Raw genomic sequence first — 23,365 nt, forward strand, 5'->3', positions numbered from 1 at the left:
AAAAAATGCTCCAAAATGCTCCATGGGCCAGATAAAAGCAAGAAAAGGGCAGCATCCGGCCCGTAGTTTGGAGAACACTGATGCGCCCAGGGGCCGAATGTGGCTCTTTGCTTGTCTTTATCCAGCTCTTGGGGCACCATTTCTCCCACTAACATTAACAATGGGTCATAACTCCTGCCACTGACATCAACAGTGGGACACTTTTACTCCCACTGACACCAACTATGGGGCACTATTCCTCCTACTGACACCAATGATGGGGCACTATTCCTCTCACTGACACCAATAAAGAGCACTAATTCTCTCACTGTCATCAATGATGGGGATTGTTACCGACCCTAGGATATTTTTCACTCTTACTAGCCACAGCCCAGCCCCTCTAAAGTGTGAAGGATAATAAACTGGCCCTTAGTTTAGAAAGTTTGGAGACCCCTGATCTAGACGAAGGCAAACTCTCAGCTACAAGCATCATCTACTGTACATTTTCATTAGAACAAGGAGGAAATCCAGACTAAAAAGTACAACAATTAACAAACAATAATACAGATAGATACCAGAAAAAACTTTTAGCAGGCATGCGGACACTCCGGATCAGGTGGAGGTGGATCTCCAGTGTCCGCATTTCAACTAACATTTTTTCTGGTATCTAGCCATGTGTATTGATGTTTGTTAATTGCTGTACTTTTAGTCTTGATCTCCTCCCTATTCTAATGAAAATGTATATGATGCGTGTAGCTGAGTTTTGCCTTTGTCTAGTTAGAGGAACTGTGGGGAGATTTTGAATGTACTACAATTTACTTTGATGTCTGTATGTGATTCTTCATTTCATGAATTTTTGAGACCTGAAAAGTTAGCTGTTTGGAGTGCTGCCTATTATTTGTTTAGATTGAAGATTAGTAGTACCATGCCAGTATTATAGGGAAGGATCATTGCTACATGGGGCCCACTCACTAGGATTTACCCAACACTACAATTTCAGGATTGGGTTGGTATTAAATATAATTATTCGACCCATACAGATAAGGTTATACTGTAGATCATTGTTTTTTTTTATCCTGGAGTATGGTAACACCTGGGGGAAACTTGGTAATATCAGGGGGTACCTGGGCCATCAATGTAGTCTGTTAGTTCAAGAGTCATAGTGTAATCGGGGGATTGTATCTTCTATAATACATCATAATATGGGCACAGTATACTGTAAATGCTAAACTTGGTTTGGTTATCTGTATCAGTTTGGGATATACAAGCAATATGTGAGGCACTTTTATTGGATGCAGTCTATTTGCCATGGAGCTGACTGAGGAATGAGTCAAATTAACATTCATTTTCAATGGCAGTGATGAGAAAATTAAAAGGAGCGTAATGGAAATTTTTTTTTTCATTTTTCAATGAACAAATTTCTAAAGGTATGTGTGGTTTGTTGTGCGGATAAGGCAACTCATCCCAAAATCAAATGTTAAAGCAAACAAAATTTTGAAATACTTTCAGATCAAAGGGGCAAAATGGGCAAAGGGGAGGGCAAAGAGAGAAGAAAAATGTAGCAGCTGAAAGGAAAAATAGTCACAAAATGAAGTAATTTGCAGCAGAAATGGGTGAACAAAGCACTTACCTTTTCTTACAGATTCACTCACTCAATGGGCAAACTAGTGAGATGTGACTTGGTTGCTACTCCCTCACTAGTAAGTGAGATTCTGCAGTGTTTCAGGTCAGCGACGGAGCAATTCCATTACAGTAGAATAATACCTTCCCTTGGTGAATTGCCTGTGTGATATGGCTCTTATGCAGCACTTACATAATGACAATATTGCATTTTAATGCACAGCATGGATGAAAGCTGTTTAAAGCATTTTTTTTTTAGAACAGTTGACTATTGTACAGCTCTCATGTAACAAATAGTGAATGACCCCCAAATAAAAGGCACTGTGACACTATACCAAAATTGTGACATCAGAAAGCAAGAGTGATTTATCAGGGCAAAAGCAATGGTATGAAATAGTGCCGGCAGCTGCAATTTTTATGCCCCACAGGCAGCCTAGTTAACTGAACTGAATTTCATACTTATTATAATGAAATATATTAGAAGCATCTTTCCATTAAAATATATTAATAAATGTAATCTAGAAAAATCTTACTATACATGATTGATTCTCCTAAAGAGTGCATTACTGCTTATTCAGTCACTCAGAACCACTTCTCAGTTCTTATTTAATCACAAAGAAGCAGCTTTCAGTTATTATTAGCTGCAAAGACCCAGCCAGCAGCCCTTGTTCAGCTATACAAAGATTCTAATTGTTCCACAAAGAAACACTTCTAAGAAGCAAACCTTGATTATCTACTGGTCTGTTTTTATATACTTCTTGCATCATTTAAAAATTAGGCTTTGCCATTGTCTATTGGCTTGTGAAAGTGTCAAGTAAATTTTGGAAGGGTAATGCTAAAACCCAGCTCCAGCCAAAACTGTTTAAAGGCTAAACCCAGACACTTGCCAGATAAATAAATTTGCCCCATATTCCCCAAGCTGATAAACGATCAAAGAATTTTTAGGAGATGCTTAGGAACTGGGGTCTTCAACCTTTCTAAACAAAGGGCCAGTTTACTGTTCTTCAGATTTTTGTGGGGCTGGACCGTGGCAATAGGAGTAGCATCAGTGAAAGTAAACAATGTCCCCTCTTTGGTATTAGGAGAATTATTAGTGCCCCATTATTGGTGTCAGTGAGAATAATTGTGCACCATCACTGGTGTCAGTGAGAGGAATAGTGCCCAACAGTTAGTGTCAGTGGGAGGAATAGTGCCCCATCATGGGTGTCAGTGTGAGGAATAGTGCCCCATCATTGATATCAGTGACAAGAATTGTGCCCTATTGCTGGTGTCAGTGGGAGGAATAGTTCCTCGTATCAGTAGAATAGTGCCCCAAGGCCCAGATAAAGGCAAGTAAAGGGCTGCATTCAGACCCTGGGCCTGATTTTGAACCTTTGCACATGGGCTTTGATTAAGGCTGGGTTCATACTATTGCGAATCGCATGACAGGAGATTGTGAATGGCTCTCAATGGAGCCGGTTCACACATCTCCAGGGCAGCTCCAGAGCGAATTACGCAGGAGTCCTGTGCATCTTCTGATCCATTTCAGGTCTGAATTCACCCAAAAATTCGGGCCGAAATCGGACCTGAAACAGTAAATAAAGACGCACCCGACCCCTGCTGTGAGCCGCTCTATACGGCAGTGTGAACCCAGCCTTAAACAGATTTAGCATCTTATACAAATCTATGGGAAGAAGGCCAGCTGCAGTTAAAACGCACCTGTCAATTAATTCTGAATGATCCCAGAAGCATCTTAAACTGCTGACAGACAAACAGAAAATTTGAAAAAGTCTTAAACATGTTACTGCTGGAGTACACAAAATAAAAATTAAAAAAACATGTACAGTGTCTTTTTTATCCTTTACAGTTGTATTTTACAACTAAAGCACTAGTGCACTTTTGGAATTCTCAGAAATTGCCACAAAAAATTGTCATTTGGAATGTGTGGAAAATAAAAAAAAGAAACATATCTGACTGGTGGCTGTGGACATGACTTCTTTTTTTTCTTTTTAAGTTTAATTTAGCTCAGCTTACTTTGCAGGGTACACATTGACATTGATGCGAACACTTCTGGAAGTGAATTAATTAATTTACTTTAACTGAAAACTGATCATGAGTCTGAAGCATTATGGATGGAACCGTACATGGGTGTGCATACTACAAAGGTTGTCATTGGAGTTTGTTATAGACCTCTTAGTGTTAGGAGGTGGAGACTCAGCTCCTTGCACAGATGGAAAGGGCTGGGACAGTGATAATAATGGGGGATTTTAACTACCAGAAATTGATTGGAGTAATGGCACTGCTGGGACAGTTAAAGGGCAAACATTTATAAACCTATTACAAGACAATTTTATGGTCCAGTCTATTGAGGCCCCAACTAGGAATGAAGCTCTGCTGGACCTGGTAATCTCAAACCATGCAGAGCTTATTACCAACATTCATATAAAAGAACATTTTCGTAGCAGTGACCATAACATTATGAGGAAAAGGAGCAAAAATGCTTGTTGCTTACAACTAAAATTAAAGGAAATCATGTTATGGTCACTCATAAAAAGGGAGGAATTGGGGAATTTTGGACTTTGAATGAAGCCATGGCCGGGTATGATCATGTGCCTCCATCCCTGTCATTATGAGGAAAAGGAGCAAAAATGCAGCAGGAAAAGCAGCAAAGATGCAACAAAAAGGGTGGGACTTTATATGAACCTCATGGTAACAAAATGAATAGAATGGTGGATAGTAAAATATTTAATAATAATAGATACATGTTAACATACATTAAATTTCATATACATAGAAATGCACACTTCCATAGTGCCAATTTCTAGAACAGTAATATCTGGTAGTAACATATTTATAAACATTAATCACATGATAAGATTAAGGAGTCCACCAACATTCATGATTGGATATACACATATTGAAAGCTAGCATCTGCACGGTCTATGGTCTTTCTGATCCCTGTCACAATAAAAATTGTATATATGAGCACATATCTTAATGGGCGTGTAATTGAAGTACACGACAACTGGTAGCTCAACGCGTTTCATGGCTTTAAGCTGCTCTTCAGGAGCAGACATGTGATGTATCTGCAATGGGAGAGTAAATGAACTAAGTAAACTAGCTTGTATCAGTATAGGGGAGGATAGATAGAAAACACCCCCCCTCTATTTTAAACAGACAGTGTCCTCTTTCTGGGATGCCGTCATATGACGGCATCCCAGAAAGAGAGCCGCACTGCCCCCGCCGTCATTTGATGGTGGACGAGCGGCAACTGGTTAAGGTCATCACAGAGGACAAGGGGGTACTCTTTACGTCTAGAGGAAAAATGTTTTCATCTCCAAATACGGAAAGGTTTCTTCACAGTCAGAGCTGTGAAAATGTGGAATAGACTCCCTCCAGAGGTGGTTCTGGCAAGCTCAGTAGATTGCTTTAAAAAAGGCCTGGATTATTTCCTTAATGTGCATAATATAACTGGCTACTAACATTTATAGGTAAAGATCATCCAGGAAAAATCTGATTGCCTCTCCGCTGTAGCAAATTGGAGAATGCTTTGCTGGGGTTTTTCACTTTCCTCTGGATCAACTGTGGATGAAGGATTGTGTATATGGGACTATATTCTTTGGATGGGAGAATATGCTGCTCTAAAACCTGGATATAACTTTCAGCATTGCCTTTCCAGATGTGAAACCTGCCCATTCCATAATGCACCCCATACCATCAGAGATGCAGGCTTTTGGACTGAGCACTGATAGCAAGCTGGGGGTCCCTCTCCTCTTTGGCCCAGAGGACACGGCTCCCATGGTTGTAAAAAAAAAAAATTTAAATGGGATTTGGCTCAGAGAAGATGATGACATTTCTGGATAATGTTCAGATATGGCATTTTCTTTGCATGATCGAGCTTTATCTTGCATTATTGGATGGCATGGTGAACTGTGTTTACAGACAGCAATTTCCTGAGCCCATGTAAAATAATGCCTGTTCCTAATTCAGTGCTGTCTGAGGGCTCAAAGATCATAGACATTCAATATTGCATTTCGGCCTTGTCCATTGCGCAGAGATTTCTCCAGATTTTTGCTGATATTGTGTACTGTAGATGATTATATATTTAAAGTGATACTAAAGTCTTGATTTTTTTGTTTTATTTTATTTATTTTATTTATTTCAGGTACTTATATAGCGCCGTCAATTTACGCAGCGCTTTACATATACATTGTACATTCACATCAGTCCCTACCCTCAAGGAGCTTACAATCTAAGGTCCCTAACTCACATTCATACATACTAGGGACAATTTAGACAGGATCCAATTAACCTACCAGCATGTCTTTGGAGTGTGGGAGGAAACCGGAGTACCCGGAGGAAACCCACGCAGGCACAGGGAGAACATGCAAACTCCAGGCAGTTGGTGTCATGGTTGGGATTCGAACCAGAGACCCTTCTTTCTGCTAGGCGAGAGTGCTACCCACTACGCCACTGTGCCGCCACTGCCACTGCCACTGTGTTGTTTAAAAATAACAAACATGTTATACTTATGTGCTCTGTGTAATGATTTTGCACAGAGCAGCCTAGATACTCCTCTTCTCGGGTCCCTCGCTGGCACTTCTGGCCCCTCCTTCCTGCTGAGTGCCCCCACAGCAAGCTGCTTGCTATGGGGGCACCCGAGCCGAGCTGCTGCTCTGTGTCCATTCAAAGATGTGCGGCCTCTCTCTCCTCATTGGCTCTCTTGCTTTGATTGACAACAGTGGGAGCCAGTGGTGCCCCACTGCTGTCTCAGCCAGGGAGGAGAGGGAGTTCAGGACAGTTGAGCCTCTTGTGCAACATTGCTGGATCGAGATGTAACTCAGGTAAGTATTAGGGGGGTTGAGGGAGGGCCGCTTTACACTGAAGGTTTTTTATCCTAATGCAGAGAATGCATTAGGATAAAAAAAAAACTTCTGCCTCTACAACCACTTTAAAGCCTTTGCAATTTTATGTTAAGGAACATCATTCTGAAATTGTTCCAGAATTTTTAGATGTAGTTTTTCACAGACTGGTTAACCTCTGCCCCATTTACTTCCGAGACACTCGGTTTACAACCATTCATGTCACTGACCTGTTGCCAATTAAAAAATGTTCTTTCAGCTCTTCCTTGTTAGTACCACTTACTTTGCCAACTTTTTGTTGTCCTGTCTCAAGTTTCTTGAGATGCGTTGCTGCCATCAATTTCAAAATTACCTTTTTTTCTATTATTTGATATGTTTTCTGTTTTCTTTAGAGCCCTTTCACACTGGGGCGGTTTGCAGGCGCTATTGCGCTAATAATAGCGCCTGCAAACCGACCTGAAAGTGCCGCTGCTTGTATTCCAGTGTGAAAGCCCCAAGGGCTTTCACACTGGAGCGGTGCACTGGCAGGACGGTAAAAAAAGTCCTGCCAGCAGCATCTTCGGAGCGGTGAAGGAGCGGTGTGTATACCGCTCCTTTACTGCTCCTGCCCATTGAAATCAGTGGGACGGCGCGGCTATACCGCCGGCAAAGCGCCTCTGCAGAGGCGCTTTGCGGTGGTATTTAACCCTTTCTCGGCCGCTAGCGGGGGGTAAAACCGCCCCGCTAGCGGCCGAATACCGACGGTAAAACGCCGCTAATAATAGCGGCGTTTTACCGCCGACGCCGCCCCCGCCCCCGCCCCAGTGTGCAAGGGCTCTGAGTGAATAAAATGTGTGTTTTTTAGATATGCATTCTGTTTTTATGTAGATTTTATACAGCATTCCAACTTTTTTTGAATCAAGGTTGTAGTTTTATTCTAGTATTATCTTTGTCTGTGTTTGTGGTATTGTTGAGAAGCACATGTGGAAAACATTACCTTTGCAGATTTTAACATTCAATTAAAAAAAAATCTTCTTTTGAAAGATAGATTATCCTGGATTTGATGGGATTATCTTGTCCAGTGTTAAATGGAATTTTCTGGATGAAAAAGAATATAATTTGTTTATTATTGTAAAAAAGTAAAATGTAAAATGTGTAGTTTTTCTTTTATTTTTAGGTTAGGTAAGCATTGTATATAGCATAACAATATTTTGCATTCTTCTTCTGTGGCAGCAGATGGAGCTTTACATTCCATGCTACAAAGCCTGTTGGTTAAAGAACTCAATAGCTCAAGCTGAAATTTATATCAGCTTTGTTGAAGCGACTCAACATGTATTGAATTGTCTAAAGTTTCAGTTAGACAAACCGCAGCTTCCAATCAAGGAGTGTCTGTTGTGACGTCTTTTTAGATAATATATAGTGTTCTAGGGATCTTTTGCCATTTATTATACATTATTTGTAATACAAAGGTTTTATATAGATAGTAAATTACAGACATAAGCCAATCAGTCATAACATTATGACCACTGAAAGGTAAATTGAATAATATTGATTGTCTCATCACAATGGCATAAAAAAATTGGTGGGATTTATTAGGCAGCGAGTGAACATGTTGTCCCTGAAGTTGATGTGTTGCAAACAGAAGGAAATGGGCAAGCATAAGGATTTTAGCGACTTTGACAAGGGCCGAATTGTGAGTCAGAGCAATTCCAAAACTGCAGGAAGGAAAACTGGCGAACCATGAACTGGTTCCTAGCTCACTGATTCATGTGAGTGAAGGCTTGCCTGTGTAGTTCGATCCAATAGAAAAACGACTGCTCAAAGTGCTAAAAAAGTTAATACTGGTTCAGATAGAAAGGTATCAAAACTCACAGTACATTGCAGTTTATTGCATATAGGGCTGCGTAGCCACAGAAAGGTCAAGATGCCCATGGTGACTTGTGTCCACAGCCAAAAGTGCCCAAAATGGCAGGTGAGCATCAGAACTGGATCAGAGATCAATAGATTTAGGTGGCCTGGTCTGATGAATCACATTTTGTTTTACATCATGTGGTTGGCTGAGTGCATGTGCATCGCTTACCTAATATTGTTGCTGACCCAGTGCACCCCTTCATGAAATTGGTACTCCCTGATGGCAGTGGCCTCTTTCAGCAAGATATTGCACCCTGCCACACTGCAAATGGCTCAAGAATGGTTTAAGGAACACAATAATGATTTTGAGATGTTGACTTGGCCTCCAAATTCTTCAGATGTCAATCCAATTTACCATCTGTGGATTGTGCTGGAAAAGCAAGTCTGATCAATGGAGGCCCCTCCTCACAGCTTACAGGACATAAAGGATCTGCTACTGACTGCTTGGTGCCAGATACCACAGCATACCTTCAGAGGTCTAGTGGAGTCTATGCCTCAACGTGTCAGAGCTGTTTTGGCAGCAGTAGGGGGATCTACTCAATATATGGTGGATGGTCATAATGTTATGTTTGATTTGTGTAAATCATTTGTTAAAAAATGTATAAACAAAAAGATGACAATAAAACTGACTTATAATAATATAGTTTTCTGCTCAACACCACTGGTAGGACCAGTTGAGAGACTGCTGACATGGGTGTTTAGGAGTTTGAAATCTACTATGATGGAAGCTAAGGAAACTTAGACCCCTAATTGATAGCTATGACCAAGTTTAGCTAAGGATAAGCCAAAGGTCATGAGCTTTATACTAATATATTCCACCAACTTTCATGTGCCATTGTGACGAGACAATCAATATTATTCACTTTACCTGTCAGTGGTCATAATGTTATAACTGATTGGTTTATGTCTGTAATTTACTATCTATATACAAACTTTGTATAACAATCTAAGACCCATCTCTTTACTCCCTTTTGCCTCCAAACTCTATGAACGTTTAGTCTACAACCAACTGAGCAACCACCTCATTGAGAATAACCTTCTTGATCCCCTTCAGTCTGGATTTCACCCACAGCACTCCACAGAAACTGAAACTCACAAGCGACTTACTAACAGCCAAAACCAACGGTCATTATTCTGTACTCTTACTCTTGGACCTTTCCACTGCCTTTGATACAGTTGACCCCCCTTTCCTCCTCAAAAAACTCAATTTGCTTGGTCTCCATGGCTGCGCACTCCCTTGGTTCGAGTCTTACCTATCTCATTGCACCTTCAGTGTCACAACTCCACTTCCTCCTCTCCAACTCCTCTTATGCCGTGTACACACAAGCGGAATGTCCGACAGAAAAAGTCAGACGGAAGCTTTTCATCGTCTATTCCGATCGTCTGTATGCCTCATCAGACTTTTTTTTTTCCGAAAATTCTGATGGACCTATAAATGGAACATGTTCTAAATATTTTCGACGGAACCAATTCCTATGGGGAAACCCGCTCATCTGTATGCTGTTCCGATGGACCAAAAACAACGCATGCTCTAAAGCAAGTACAAGACGAAGCTATTGGCTACTGGCTATTGAACGTCCTTTCTCTAGTCCCGTCATAAGTGCTGTATGTCACCGCATCCTGGATGGTCGGATTTTGGTGTGACCATGTGTAGGCAAGACCGCTTGAGCGGAATTCCGTCGGAGTTCCGTTGGAGAAACCTTCCGAGTTTATTCCGATGGCAAAACCGGTCGTGTGTACAGGGCATTACCGTTGGGGTCCCCCAAGGTTCTGTCCTTGGAACTCTACTATTCTCGATCTACACATTCTCCCTGGGTCAGCTGATAGCCTCCCATGGCTTCCACTACCATTTATATGCTGATGACACCCAAATCTATCTCTCTGTCCCTCAGCTCACCCCATCAGTCTCCTCACGCATCACTGATTTACTGACATAGACATATCAGTCTGGATGTCAAACCACCTCCTCAAACTGAATCTTATCTAAAACCAAGCTCTTAATATTTCCTCCCCCACGTGCCCCTTCCCCTGACTTCTCTGTCAAGATCAATGGCACATCTATCAGTCCGTCCCCACATGACAGGGTGCTAGGGGCAACCTTAGACTCTAAACTGCCCTTTCAGGCTCACATCCAATCCCTGTCCAAATCAGCCTCTGCAACATTTCCAGAATACGCCTCTTTTTAATGAATGACTCCACAAAGCTTCTAATTGACTCCCCGGTTATCTCTTGCCTCAACTACTGCAACTCACTCCTCATTGGATTACCTTTACATAGACTATCCCCACTATGCCACTGCAAGACTCATTCACCTTACCAACCATTCAATATCCTCCACCCCTCTCTGCCAATCCCTCCACTGGCTTCCACTCACCCAACAAATAAAATTCAAAGCACTAACAATAATTTACAAAGCCATCCATAACTGCCCCCAGCTACATCACTAACCTAGTCCCAAAATACCTCCCAAGACCTCCTGCTCTCTAGCTCTCTTGTCACCTCCTCCCATGCTCGCCTCCAGGATTTCTCCAGGGCTTCTCCCATCCTTTGGAACTCCATACCCCAATCTGTCCAACTGTCCCCAATCTATCTAACTTTAGACGATCCCTGAAAACCCTACTCTTTAAAGAAGCCTATCCCGCTTCTAACTAATATTCTGTTTTACTTCCTCCATCAGCTCATCCCCCAAAGCTATTACATTCTGTATCAATTGACCCTCCCTTTTTAGATTGTAAGCTCTAATGAGCAGGGCCCTCTGATTCCTCTTGTACCAAATTGTAATATAACTGTAATGTCTGTCTTTATTTTATTAAGCGCTGCGCAAACTGTTGGCGCTATATAAATCCTGTATAATAATGAGCCAGAGGTAATAGTTTACCAGAGGCAGGGTTGGAGCTGGGAGGTCATTTGGAACTTAGACAAACAATAACACCAACAGGCACTAAGGGAATAGTTGATAGCTAAACGTGTGGGGGTCCCAGGATCTAGTGTTTCTGGTCTTTACCAGAGCCAATGGTGGTGTGGATAGATTTGACCTGCACGGCAATCCTAAGATGCAATCTTCGGGACAACCTTGCTGATAAGGATGAACAAGACGGACAGAAACTGACCAAAGAAAACTGGTAAGAGCACAGTGGCAAGGAAAAACAAGCAGGGCCACAGCAGACTAGAGGCAGACAGGGAACACTTAAGACTCGTACACATGATCGGATTTTCCGCCGAGAATTATGTGATGACAGACTGTTGGCCTAAAATCCGACCATTTGTACGCTCCATCGGACAATTGTTGTCGGATTTTCCACGGACAAATGTTGGATGGCAGGCTTATAAATTTTCCATGGACAGTGGTCTGTTGTCAAATTTTCCTATCGTGTGTACACAAGTCCGTCATACAAAAGTCCAAAGTACAAATACGCATGCTCGGAAGCAAGGATGAGCCGGAAGCGGTTGGTCTTGTATGCAAAATAATTAATTATAATTTAATTAATAATTAATTTGTGACGTGGCAAATTATGAAATCTCGAAATGCAGCGCACATTCTCTTCTTCTTTAATGGGATAATAATGAAGCTGCTTTGCTGGTGATACTGATGGAGTTATGGCAAACTAATTTTCAAAGGCTTTTATTTTCTAGTAATATCAAGAATAATATTATGCTTGTTATTTTTTTTTTTTTTGGTGCGAGTTACCACAACACCATTATCCCGTAGTTTCTTAAGATCAAAGATACAACTATGTTGGTGTCCCTTGTTAATTTTATATTGTATTTTTTAAAATGTAACTGCCTACTCCCAAACTGTCATTTGAAGTAAAACATGTAGCCAAGTATTATTCTCCACAATTTTCTTATTGTGTATTAAAAAAAGAAAACACATAAAATTAGACATGCTATCTGCCAATAGAACTTAACCAAAAAGTGCATTCTATGCATCCAAAAATATAGAAAATATAAGAAATCAAATAATTTTTCAACCAAAAAATAAAATAAAAGCCTCATGCATGTGTCCTGCTTCTTAATATAGGGGGCCAACAATACCAAGAGTTGGTGAAAGCAGGGGTCCGTCATCCGGAGATAATTCTGAAAATCATCCGGATTATTCTCCTGGAGCTCCCATAGCAAAGGCATATGACATAATTGGTCACGATTAATAAAGCAACCAATTTTTGGTCCAAGAACTCCTCCTCCTCCTGTTCCTGGACTGGACTTGGGACAAAGCAATAACTCCAAGGCCAATAATAAATAACACGTTATCTTCTCTGATTCCACAACATGGCTGGTTGACGAACGGGCATTCAGAAACGAAATGAAAAGCACAAAATAAAAAAGCGCAAAATGAAAAGCGCAAAAAGGAAAAGCGTGAATCAACACTCACCAAACTTCTACTAACATGAAATTAGCAGAAGGAGCCCAAAGGGTGGCCCCTGACAATTGAACTTCCTCTTTATCGGCTCGTAGTATGTCTAGTACGTCACTACGTTAGTGTTTGTTGGCCGACAATTCCTTGTCGTTTGTATGCAAGACAAGTTCCTGGCCAACGCCCTTCGGGACAAAAGTCTGACGTTTTGTCTGCGGAAAATCCGATCGTGTGTTCGAGGCTTAAGTTTGAATAAAAGAGATGAGCAAAAAAGGCTGGAGCGCAAAAGCAAAATTATAGCAGAGCTGGGGGTGTAGCAGAAGGCAAATGACAGCAAATACTCAACATAGGAAAGGAAATGGTTAACAGATGGGGGAGCACACATCAGCGCAGATTCGACTGATCAACTTTAAAGACAGAACACAACATTACCTTCAGAAACTGACAAGGACAAATCAAGGCAAGGCACATACTCAAGGACTAAGAGCACAGGAGATTCATTCTGATCAGACATGGAATGAGAATGTTCCAGCATAAGACAGACCCACACTAAATATTGCAGCTTATCAGTTCTTACATGTGGCTGCTGCATTGATTTTATTTTTCAGGCTTGTGTTCCTTTAGTTTCACTTGATTCTGCCTGTCCTGCACGTCCTCTTAGGGCATGGGTGCTCAACCTGTGGACCTCCAGCTGTTGCAAAACTACAAATCCAATGAGTCATTGCAAGGCTGACAGTTACAAGCATGACTCCCAAAGGCAGAGGCATGATGGGACTTGTAGTTCCGCAACAGCTTGAGGGCCACAGGTTGAGCATCCATGTCTTAGGGTGATAAAACTCAGTCAGTGTACTGTATATATGAAGGAGCAGCATTGTCAACCTAGGATAAAAAATGAATTAGGGACTACAGGACACGTCCTCTTCTCCAAAGCATAGTGGAGAGTTGTTCTGTAACACACAGAACTGGAAAAAATGATAACTGATAACAGCCAGAGGCAAAAAACACAGAAAGTTATCTCTGGATTTCAAGCAGGATCAACAGATATTTTTTTTGCACCTACCGAACAGATACAACTCTTACAGTGCGATAGTTCACAGACCTAAAGGAAACATATTACAGAATTAAGTTAATCATGAGGGTTTATATGCATTACAAATTATAACAAAATCATTAGGACATGGGGTTTTTCTGTTTAGTTTTTCCTCTAAAATGAAATATCTTAGCTAAAACATAGTGGGCTCCATTCACTAAAGCAGATTGCATGCAGTATTTAGGTGTCCAGACACTTTTTTCCTAAATATCGCATGCAATCCTAAAACTGTCAATTCGCTATACCGTTTTGCAGTATTTATTGCAAAACGCTGAAAACGCTCAGTAAATACCACATGAAAAGGCTATAAACTCAATTCACAGAAGGAACTAAATAATTAAATGCATGCAGTATTTAAGGAATGTAAAAATATAATAGCCAATTTTGAGTAGTCTGCCTTTTTGGATGGGTTCTCTCAACAGTAATGCATAGAAACCTAAATATGGAAATCATTGGGGTTGATTTACTTAGGCTCGGTTCACACATGGGCGGCACGACTTGCAGGTCGCCTCAGCGAGGCGACCTGCAAACGACTGCCGGGGCGACTTGCGAGACGACTTCTGCATAGAAGTCTATGCAAGTCGCCCCAAGTCGCCCCCAAAGTAATACAGGAACCTTTTTCTAAGTCGGAGCGACTTGCGTCGCTCCGATTAGAACGGTTCCATAGCACAGAACGGGAGGCGACTTGTCAGGCGACTAGGTCGCCTGACAAGTCGCCCCAGTGTGAACCGAGCCTGAGTGTATAACTAAACTTTTTTTTTAGTTTTGGATAGAGTGGAGGTGGATTAGAACATCTGTCATGTTTTTATTGTTGTCTATGCCCCCATTGGGGAGAGCCGCCCTGTCTATTTGTCCTGTGTACTATTAGCATTGAAGTGAAAGTAAACGAAAATCCTATAGTTGTGTGAAAAAGTATTTGCCTCTTCCTGATTTTTATTTTTTTTGCATATTTCTCACACTTAAATGATTCAGATCATCAAATAAATTTTAATATTACACAAAGATAACCCGAGTAAATCTAATATGCAGTTTTTTAATTATTATTTCATTTATTAAGGGAAAAAAGCTGTTCAGACCTGCCTGGCCCTATGTGAAAAAGTAATTGCCCCCTTCCATGCTAAATCATGAATGAACTGTGATTACTGTATATACTCGAGTATAAGCCGAGTTTTTCAGCACATTTTTTTGTGCTGCAAGTGCCCATCCCCCCCCCCCCCCCCCGGCTTATACTCGAGTCAAGCACTTTTCTGCAGCAGAAAATGACATTTTCTGAACCGAATTTGGGGCCCCGTATCTCGGGGCCACTTGGTGCTAGGAACCTCAAATTTGGTGTGCAAACCCAGTGGAACTAGCACTACAACATATCTGTGGTTCCTAGCACCAAGTGGCCCAGAGATACAGGGCCCCAAATTCGGTTCAGAAAACGTCATTCTCTGCTTCAGAAAAGTGCTTGACATTTTCCGAACTGAATTTTGGGCCATGTATCTCGGGGCCACTTAGTTCTAGGAACCACAGCTTTGGATATGTTGTAGTGCTATTTCCACTGGGTTTGCACACCAAATTTGGGGTTCCCAGTACCAAGTGGCCCCGAGATACGGGCCCCAAATTCGGTCAACTGTGTCCATCTGCAGCAATGTCATTTCAGGACCCTTTGGGTCCAGAGACCCCAAATTTTGGCTGCAGCTAGGGGGCATCTAAGAACCCTTAACTACCGAGTTTGAAATTCGGGGGACCTATGGCTGCAAATGGGCACAGTGAGGCGTGCAATTGGGCACAGTGAGGCTGCAAATGGGCATTGTTGACCCTCTTTTCCACTTACAGTAGCTGCGCATATCTCACCCTAGGCTTATACTCGAGTCAATAAGTTTTCCCAGTTTTTTGTGGTAAAATTAGGTGCCTCGGCTTATATTCGGGTCGACTTATACTTGAGTATATATGGTAACCACAATTTTTTGGAAAGTTGAGTTAAATTTCACTTGCCACACCCAGGCCTGATTACTGCCAGAGCTGTTGAATCAAAAAATCACATAAATAGAAGGTGTCTGACAAAGTGAAGCACACTAAAAGATCACAAAAAACCACACATCATACCACAATCTAAAAAAGGAAGGGTTTCAAAACCATTTCTAAGGCTTTGGAACCCCAGTGAACCACAGGGAGAGTCATTATCCACAAATGTAGATAATTTGGAACAGTGGTGAACCTTCCCAGGAGTAGCCTAGCTACAAAAATGTCTCCAAGAGCAGGACGACGACTCATCCAGAAGGTCATAAAGGTAGCCAGAACAACATCTAAAGATCTGCAGGCCTCACTTGCCTCAGATAAGATCAGTGTTCATGATTCAACAATAAGAAAGAGACTGGGCAAAAATGGCATCCATGGGAAAGTTTCCAAGGCCAAAGCCACTGCTGACCAAAAAGAACACAAAGGCCCATCTCACATTTACCAAAACATCTTGATTATCCCCAAGACTTTTAGGCAAATATTCTATGGACTGATGAGACAAAACTTTAACTTTTTAGAAGATGTGCGTCCCGTTACATCTGGCATAAAACTAATAAAGTATTTCATAGCAAGAACATCATACCAAAAAAAAAAGAACATCATACCAACAGTCAGACATGCTGGTGGTAGTGTGATGGTCTTGGGCTGCTTTGCATCTTCAGGACCCGAACCATAATTGATGAAACCATGAATTCTGATCTTTACAAGAAAATCCTAAAGGAGAATCCCTGGCCATCAGTTTGTGACCTCAAGCTCAAGTGCACTTGGGTTATGCAGCAGGACAATGATCCGAAACACAACAGCAAGTCCACCTCCAAATTGTTCAAACAAAGCAAAATTTAGGTTTTGGAGTGGCCTAGTCAAAGCCCAAACTTAAATCCAATTGAGATGCTGTATCATGACCTTACACAGGCCGTTCATGCTGGAAAACCCTCCAATGTGGCTGAATTAAAACAATTCTGCAAAGAAGAGCGGGCCAAAATTGTTCCACAGCAATGTGAAAGACTCAATGTGCTCCACAGCAATGTGCCAGTTATCGCAAACGCTTGATTGCAGTTGTTGCCGCCAGGGGTGGCACAACCAGTTATTAAGTTTATTACTTTTTCACATAAAGCCAGGCAGGTTTGAACAGCTTTTTTGCTTTAATAAATGAAACCACCATTTAAAAACTGCATTTTGTATTTACTCGGGTTATCTTTGTGTAATAATAAAATTTGTTTGATGATCTGTGTCATTTAAGTGTGACAGATATGCAAAAAAGAAAAAATCAGAAAGGGAGCAAATACTTTTCACGCAACTGTAAATGTTGTGTTGTCCCCAGAAAAGTAATAGAGGGAAAATCTTCCAATGGGGAGACAGATGGCAAAAAATGTAAATCAAAACTGACAGGGGTTATAACCCTCCCTTATTCTATCCAAAATGAAGAAAAAAAAAAAAAAAGTTTTGCCTATAGCTTTGCCTTAAGGCAAATAGACTGTGCAAGTTGTGCATAGACTGAGCACTTTGCAAGTTGCTCCAGAGCTTAGTAAATGAGGTAAAGATTCACATTATAAAGAATTGCCAATCACACGTAGGTGAAAAAAAATACAATTTTTGCACGTGTTTGGATGATGGAAGTCAGCAGAGCTCCTCTATCATTTACTAAGCTCTGGAGCAACTTCATTAGCACAGTGCTCAGTATATGTGCCTTTAGTAAATCCACCCCATTACATGTAGTAAAATATACTTATTTTCTCTGGTCATTTTGCCAGATTTTTAGAGACTCTTTTTGTGAATATACAAGTATATACATAATTTGCTGCAAAAATAACTCCAAATCACTCCAAACATAATGCAATGCACATGCATATGTACAGACAATGTTGTCTTTTTTATTGGTGGAAGAAGGGTATTTATATATGAGTGTGATTTCTGATACTATTTTCATTCAATATTTGACATTTATAAAGATATGTTGTATTTACTTAATTTAGTGAATTGCCATATTTCTACAGTTTAATCAATTTTACCTCTTTATTATCAATAAAAACTGACCAGGATTCTAATTCTTCTCCACTATATCAATCCCACTAGATATTGCAGGAGATAAAGTACTGCGTGGTTTCATGAGATAAACACTGTATATTTTAGAAAAATTCTGTATGCAGTATTTTAGAAGTGTTTTTTAGTAAATGCCAACAAAATTTTGGAAAGACACTGTGCTGTATTTTACCTAATTTTGTAAATCGGAAGATACTGCTTCACAAATGGAGCTCAGTATCTCAGTTCATTAGTGCATAGAACTCAATTGTTGCAGCTCTGGCTTCCAGAGGACTTACTAAAATGAACAACCTGTTGCTTGTAGCGTCATTTATGTTGATGGTTACTGATAGACTGAGGTGTGAACCTGAATATAAGAGTCAGCTGTACATACCCTAATTTATACAGAGATGTGTACAAACTGCAAAATCATTGCTGTCACCAGCTGTATTTTTTATTTTGTGATTGTTGTATTGAATGATATCTGGTAACTGTTTGTTGTAGTGGAAGTTTTGGGCTACTACAGTTTGTTTACTGATGTGATTTTGGTATCTCTATCTGCCCCCCCCCCCCCCCCCGCTCCTGTTTTTTGCTGGCTTATTCATAGCTAGACCCTTCCAGTTCCTTCTATGTTCCTTCGGCCAGTGTACTTCACAAAGACAGAGCTTAGAAAATCATCTGTACTGCAATTATCTGAAGTAATGTTGCATTAGATTAAAGTGGTTGTAAAGTCAGAAGGTTTTTTTTATCTTAATGCATTCTGTGTGTGCAGCAGCCCCCCTAATACTTATCTGAGCCCCATCCCGATCCAGAGATGTTCAAGGAGTGTTTCGGCTGCCCGGGACTCTCCCTCCTCATTGGCTGAGACTGCAGCATAGTGCCATTGGCCCCCACTGCTGTCAATCAAAGTCATTGAGCCAATGAGGAGAGAGGGGGTGGGGTCGAACAGGCAAACAGAGCAGTGGCTCGGCTCGAGTGCCCCTACAGCAAGCAAGGGTGAGGGGCCAGAGAAGAGCAGGACTGGGTTGCTATGTGCAAAACCACTGCACAGAGCAGGTAAGTATAACATGTTTGTTATTTTTAAAGAAAAAAACTGAGACTTTAATATCACTTAAAATTCCTGTGTCTTATTGAAGACTTAAGCTGCTTGTGGATGGTACCATATCAGCACTGGGTCTAAGGAGGTATGTCAGTGCATAAAGCTGCATTTGAAACAGAATAGGCTGTACTTACCCTAAAGCATGGAAAAACCTCAGCTTTCAGATCTTAACTGGAACTTATACGTGTAGCAAAAATCCAAAAGTTTGCATAGTTCCCTTGCTCAACTGTAGCTCTATTGTGTAAAAGGTATATACAGGCAAAAGTCAGCAATAGAGTAGCCTTGATGCATTTTGCAGAAAATGCCCATTCGTAAGGAATGTTTTATAAAGTGCTTACGATTGAGCACTTTGTGCAGAAGGCATCAAGGTTCCTGTGTTGATGGCTCTTTGCCTGTGCTTATACACTAAACAGACAGACACAGTAAAACTCATGGTTGACCAGTAGAACTATGCAGACTTAGGCTGCATTGACACCTGCACATTTCCTGAACATGCAAAAAAACACACAGGAATACACGTCCTGCCATGCATTTTTGAAATGAGTGAATAACGCAATGCAAATGCATGTCATGCTTGCGGTGCCATTAATTGTTAATGGCACCCCAAGCGTGGGTGGCAGTTGCAAGTATTCTCAAGAGACAAATGTGCTACAAACATGTGGAATGCTCTACATGCCCAAATAGGTGCTGACGCGTTTGGCATGCATAGGAAGACTATTCAAGTTATTGGGCTGCCCCCCCCATAGCGAAAGGCCTGTGCTATGGGGGCACCCATGTAGGTGTGCTGCTGACCTGGGCTGTGTGCATCTGTAAACACACATAGCATGGCTCATAGTCCCTCTCTTCCTCCTCACAGGATTTGACTGACAGCAGAGGGAGCCTATGGCTCTTGCTGCTCTTCTGTGTGTCCTGTGAGAGAAGAAAGAGAGACAAGACTGCTGAAGACTGTACAGCGCTGGATTGGTGGAGGAGTCAGGTAAGTGTTTGGGAGGGGGGTGCACAGTAATTAGTGGGATATTTTTTACTTTAATGTAGAGATTGCATTAAGGTAAAAACACATTTAGACTTTAGAACCACTTTAAGTTCAGCAGTCTTTTGATCATAATTTTTGAGTAAATAATTATACTCATTGGCTCCTCCCAGGTAATGTGGTAAATGTTTATTATTTTAATTGTTTTTTACTATGGTTAGGGTTTTGGGGTACAATCATGTGAATAAACCTACTGTATTTTTGGTATATCTACTGATTTTTCTTTTTTCTTTTAGTTTTTTTGTGGGATTTGTGAAGCTATTTATACACGGTTGCTTTAATTTTTATTATTTTGGAGCCAAGGTATTTGGGGTTTGGGGATTCCTTTGTAGACGGGACTACATTTTTATTTAGAGTTATACATAAAATAGAGTTGACAATCCTACCTTCTTTGTATAGTCTAGCTCTTACATCTGATCCTTGTAGTGGGATTTATTCATGTAGTCTTCAAAGAAAGGTACCATGGCTTCACAGAAAGGAGAAGGAGTTTTCTCATGTCATGTGTATTGGCTGAATTATAATATCACTATTAGAACTGCACAGTAGTAGAGCAATAGTGTAGGAGTTTTAGACATAAATGGAGTGTTGTATGACAGTTCATTGTTCATATTAGGCTGTTTGAACTGCCCTGAGTAATGTAAGCGCAGTCATGACCACATTCATATATGAGATTAAAAAGCATGTTCATACATAAGGGATATCAAGAAGTCATTGCTAACAACTTCTGATATACATTTTATAGTTTTGTCAATGCTGTGAGATTCTTTTTAACATTTTCTGTGTAGCTGAAGTAGACATGTATCTGTTATATCAGGGATATCCAACCTTCTGACCTTCCTGGGCCACATTGGAAGAAGAGGAATTGTCTTGGGCCACACATAAAATACACTAACCATAGGGATAGCTGATGAGCAGAAAAAAGTCAGACAGATCACTAGTTAATGATCACTGATAAAGATAATGTACCTATTGGAGCAATACAATTTAATTTGTTATTATAAAAGTAAAAGGGCAACATAAAACTAGTGCAATATTTGTCACAGTTTTTGATAAACTAACGCATCAGTATCTGATTCCATGGATATAGTAGAAATTCTCAATGAATTCTCAAGGTGCTTATCATATTTTGGTTCAAATTTTGCCCTTTTTGTGCTCCACCCTTGAAAATAGTTGCTCACAAATTTACGTAGGTGCTGTTGAAAACTGATGACATGAATAAGGTGTGATTGTGAAGAGTGGGGTATTTTTCTTTGGGAAAATAAAACTTAGAAAAGTCCAGTAATGAGACACTGTCAAATTTTTCATTTGGCCTCATGTGTTCGCTAAGTCTAAATGCATTTTTACAAAAGATGATTCCAAAAGAAATTCAACATTTTTAATTAAGTTTATGATTTTGTGTTGGGCCGCATTCATAGCCGTCTTGGGCTCCATGTGGCTGTAGGTTGGACACCCCTGGTTTATACCATCAGTCATTTCAACTTGATTTCATTTTCCAGCTGGTAGAATTTTTTAGCATGTTGAAGAAAATGGTAACATTTTAAAATTTTCATTAGTTATGGATGTAGTGGGAAAGGTTTAGAATCTTTGTGCAGTTATATCTGTTTTTGTCGCATGAGAGGTAAGGAAAGTGCAGATCTACAGAATGAATGAAGTAGGAGCAGGGAGATGCTTGCGCTGCAGGTGCAGCTTCCTCTCCAGCAGACCCTCAGAAGTACAATTAGCAGCACAGCAATGATATCACCAAATCTCTCCTAAAATCTAGACTAACAGAAGCAGGAGTGGGCAGGACATGCATTACATCAGGGGTCCTCAAACGCTTTAGCTCACTGACCCCTTATGAAATTAAAAATTTTTCATCGACCCCCAAACATTTATTATATGAAAATAATTTAATAAATATTGCTTGAAATAATAGTACTACATAAATGACAATAATAATAATAGATAAATATTCTTTTGAATATTGTTGACACTTCCTCTTGCAATTAGTAGCAGCTGTTATGGTTTTTACACTACTAAATTTTTAATAAATGTACAGCATTCAGTTTTTTGGCATTTCTATGGATGTATTGTCTCTCAAAGTTTGAGATGGAAGAGTACGCTCAGGATGGAAGTGAAAATGTTCGTATATCCTTGCAGGAAGCGGGAAGGTAGAAGATCACAGACCCACAATGCAAAGCTGGTAAACAAGGCCAGTAACAACACCTAGCTGGTAGAAGCAATTTAAGACTGCACTTGCTGGTGGCTGACCATCCAAACCTTGGTAACCAGCCACCCCACCTTCAGAACTAGGGACTGGTGTGGAGCTCTGCAGAGCCCAAATTTACCTTTCATAATTTAGCCACCACCTATTGGGCTCCAGCAATTTTATTGACCCCATTTTGATTCCCAGCCAACTTATTGACCCCTTTGGATAGTCCCGTGGACCCTTGGAAGTCAGTATTTACCACTTTGGTGTAGAACCCTGCCTTTGAAGACCTCACACTGCAGATATAGAGCTATGAGGCTACAGCAGTGCATAGACACAGTCGCATGTCAGGAAGTGCATTACTATTTTATGAAGAATTGGAGGCAAAAGGTAACATTTTCAGGATACTGCTGATGAAAAATTAACCATTTTAACAAAGCAAATCTTTACTTTTTGAGTTTAGGTCCAGTTTATTTGCATTGTTTGACCTATGTTTAAATTTGTTTACATCAACCCCTTTTCAATAAAATAATCCAGCCAAAATGCCTTTGCTTCAGTGTAGGTAAATGTGTTCCATGTAGAAACATGCAGTCATAGACCATGTGACCTGCCTGTGTCAATGTGATATAAAATGCGGGGGTCAGCTCTTATTAGAACAGTGGTTCTCAACCTTCCAGTACCGTGACCCCTTGATAACATTTTGCCAAGTTGTGGGGACCCCTAACAGTAAAATTATTCTCGCTTTATTTCTCTTTTACATCTCTCTATCCTAATTTCTTGTTTTTTTCCCCATCCCTCTCTCTAGCCATCTTTCTTGTTCTTTCTCTTATTCTTTCTTCCCCCTTTTCATTTGTTCCTCCCCCTCTTTTCATCTCCCCTCCATGTATTCTCTATTTTTATTCCTTCTCTTACTCCTTAGTGGGGGGTGTGGGGAATGGGATAAGTGGCAGTGCTGGTGGGGAGTTCTGATCAGCCAACTTAGGTGCTCTTGATCAAGGTCATCTGCTGATCCGAGAACTATAATGAGGACTTTTAATGGCAACTATAATCACAGGTAGTGTTACTCACTGTGTCTCCAGCTCTGTGGTGTCTCGCAGCAGTGACACCTATGCCAAAATCAGGAGATAGGGTCTCCTTCAGCCCCTCCCACTTCACATTCCTCACCAGTTAGCTAACCTCTAGTCTCTGCCCCCCAGCCATGCCGTGAACTGAATGGGCGGCTGCAAAGAGGCTGAGTGGGCAGCTGCGGGC

The 23,365-nt window shown here is 40.8% G+C and overlaps 1 protein-coding gene across 3 annotated transcripts in view; it reads left to right on the forward strand.

The window, feature by feature from the left end:
- RASGRF2 (Ras protein specific guanine nucleotide releasing factor 2) overlaps positions 1-23,365 on the forward strand; it is a 502,009-nt gene that overhangs the window by 277,907 nt on the left and 200,737 nt on the right. The gene's annotated exons all lie outside the window — the stretch shown is intronic.

This window comes from Aquarana catesbeiana, linkage group LG01 (genome assembly GCF_042186555.1).
Source record: "Aquarana catesbeiana isolate 2022-GZ linkage group LG01, ASM4218655v1, whole genome shotgun sequence".
NCBI lineage: Eukaryota > Metazoa > Chordata > Amphibia > Anura > Ranidae > Aquarana > Aquarana catesbeiana.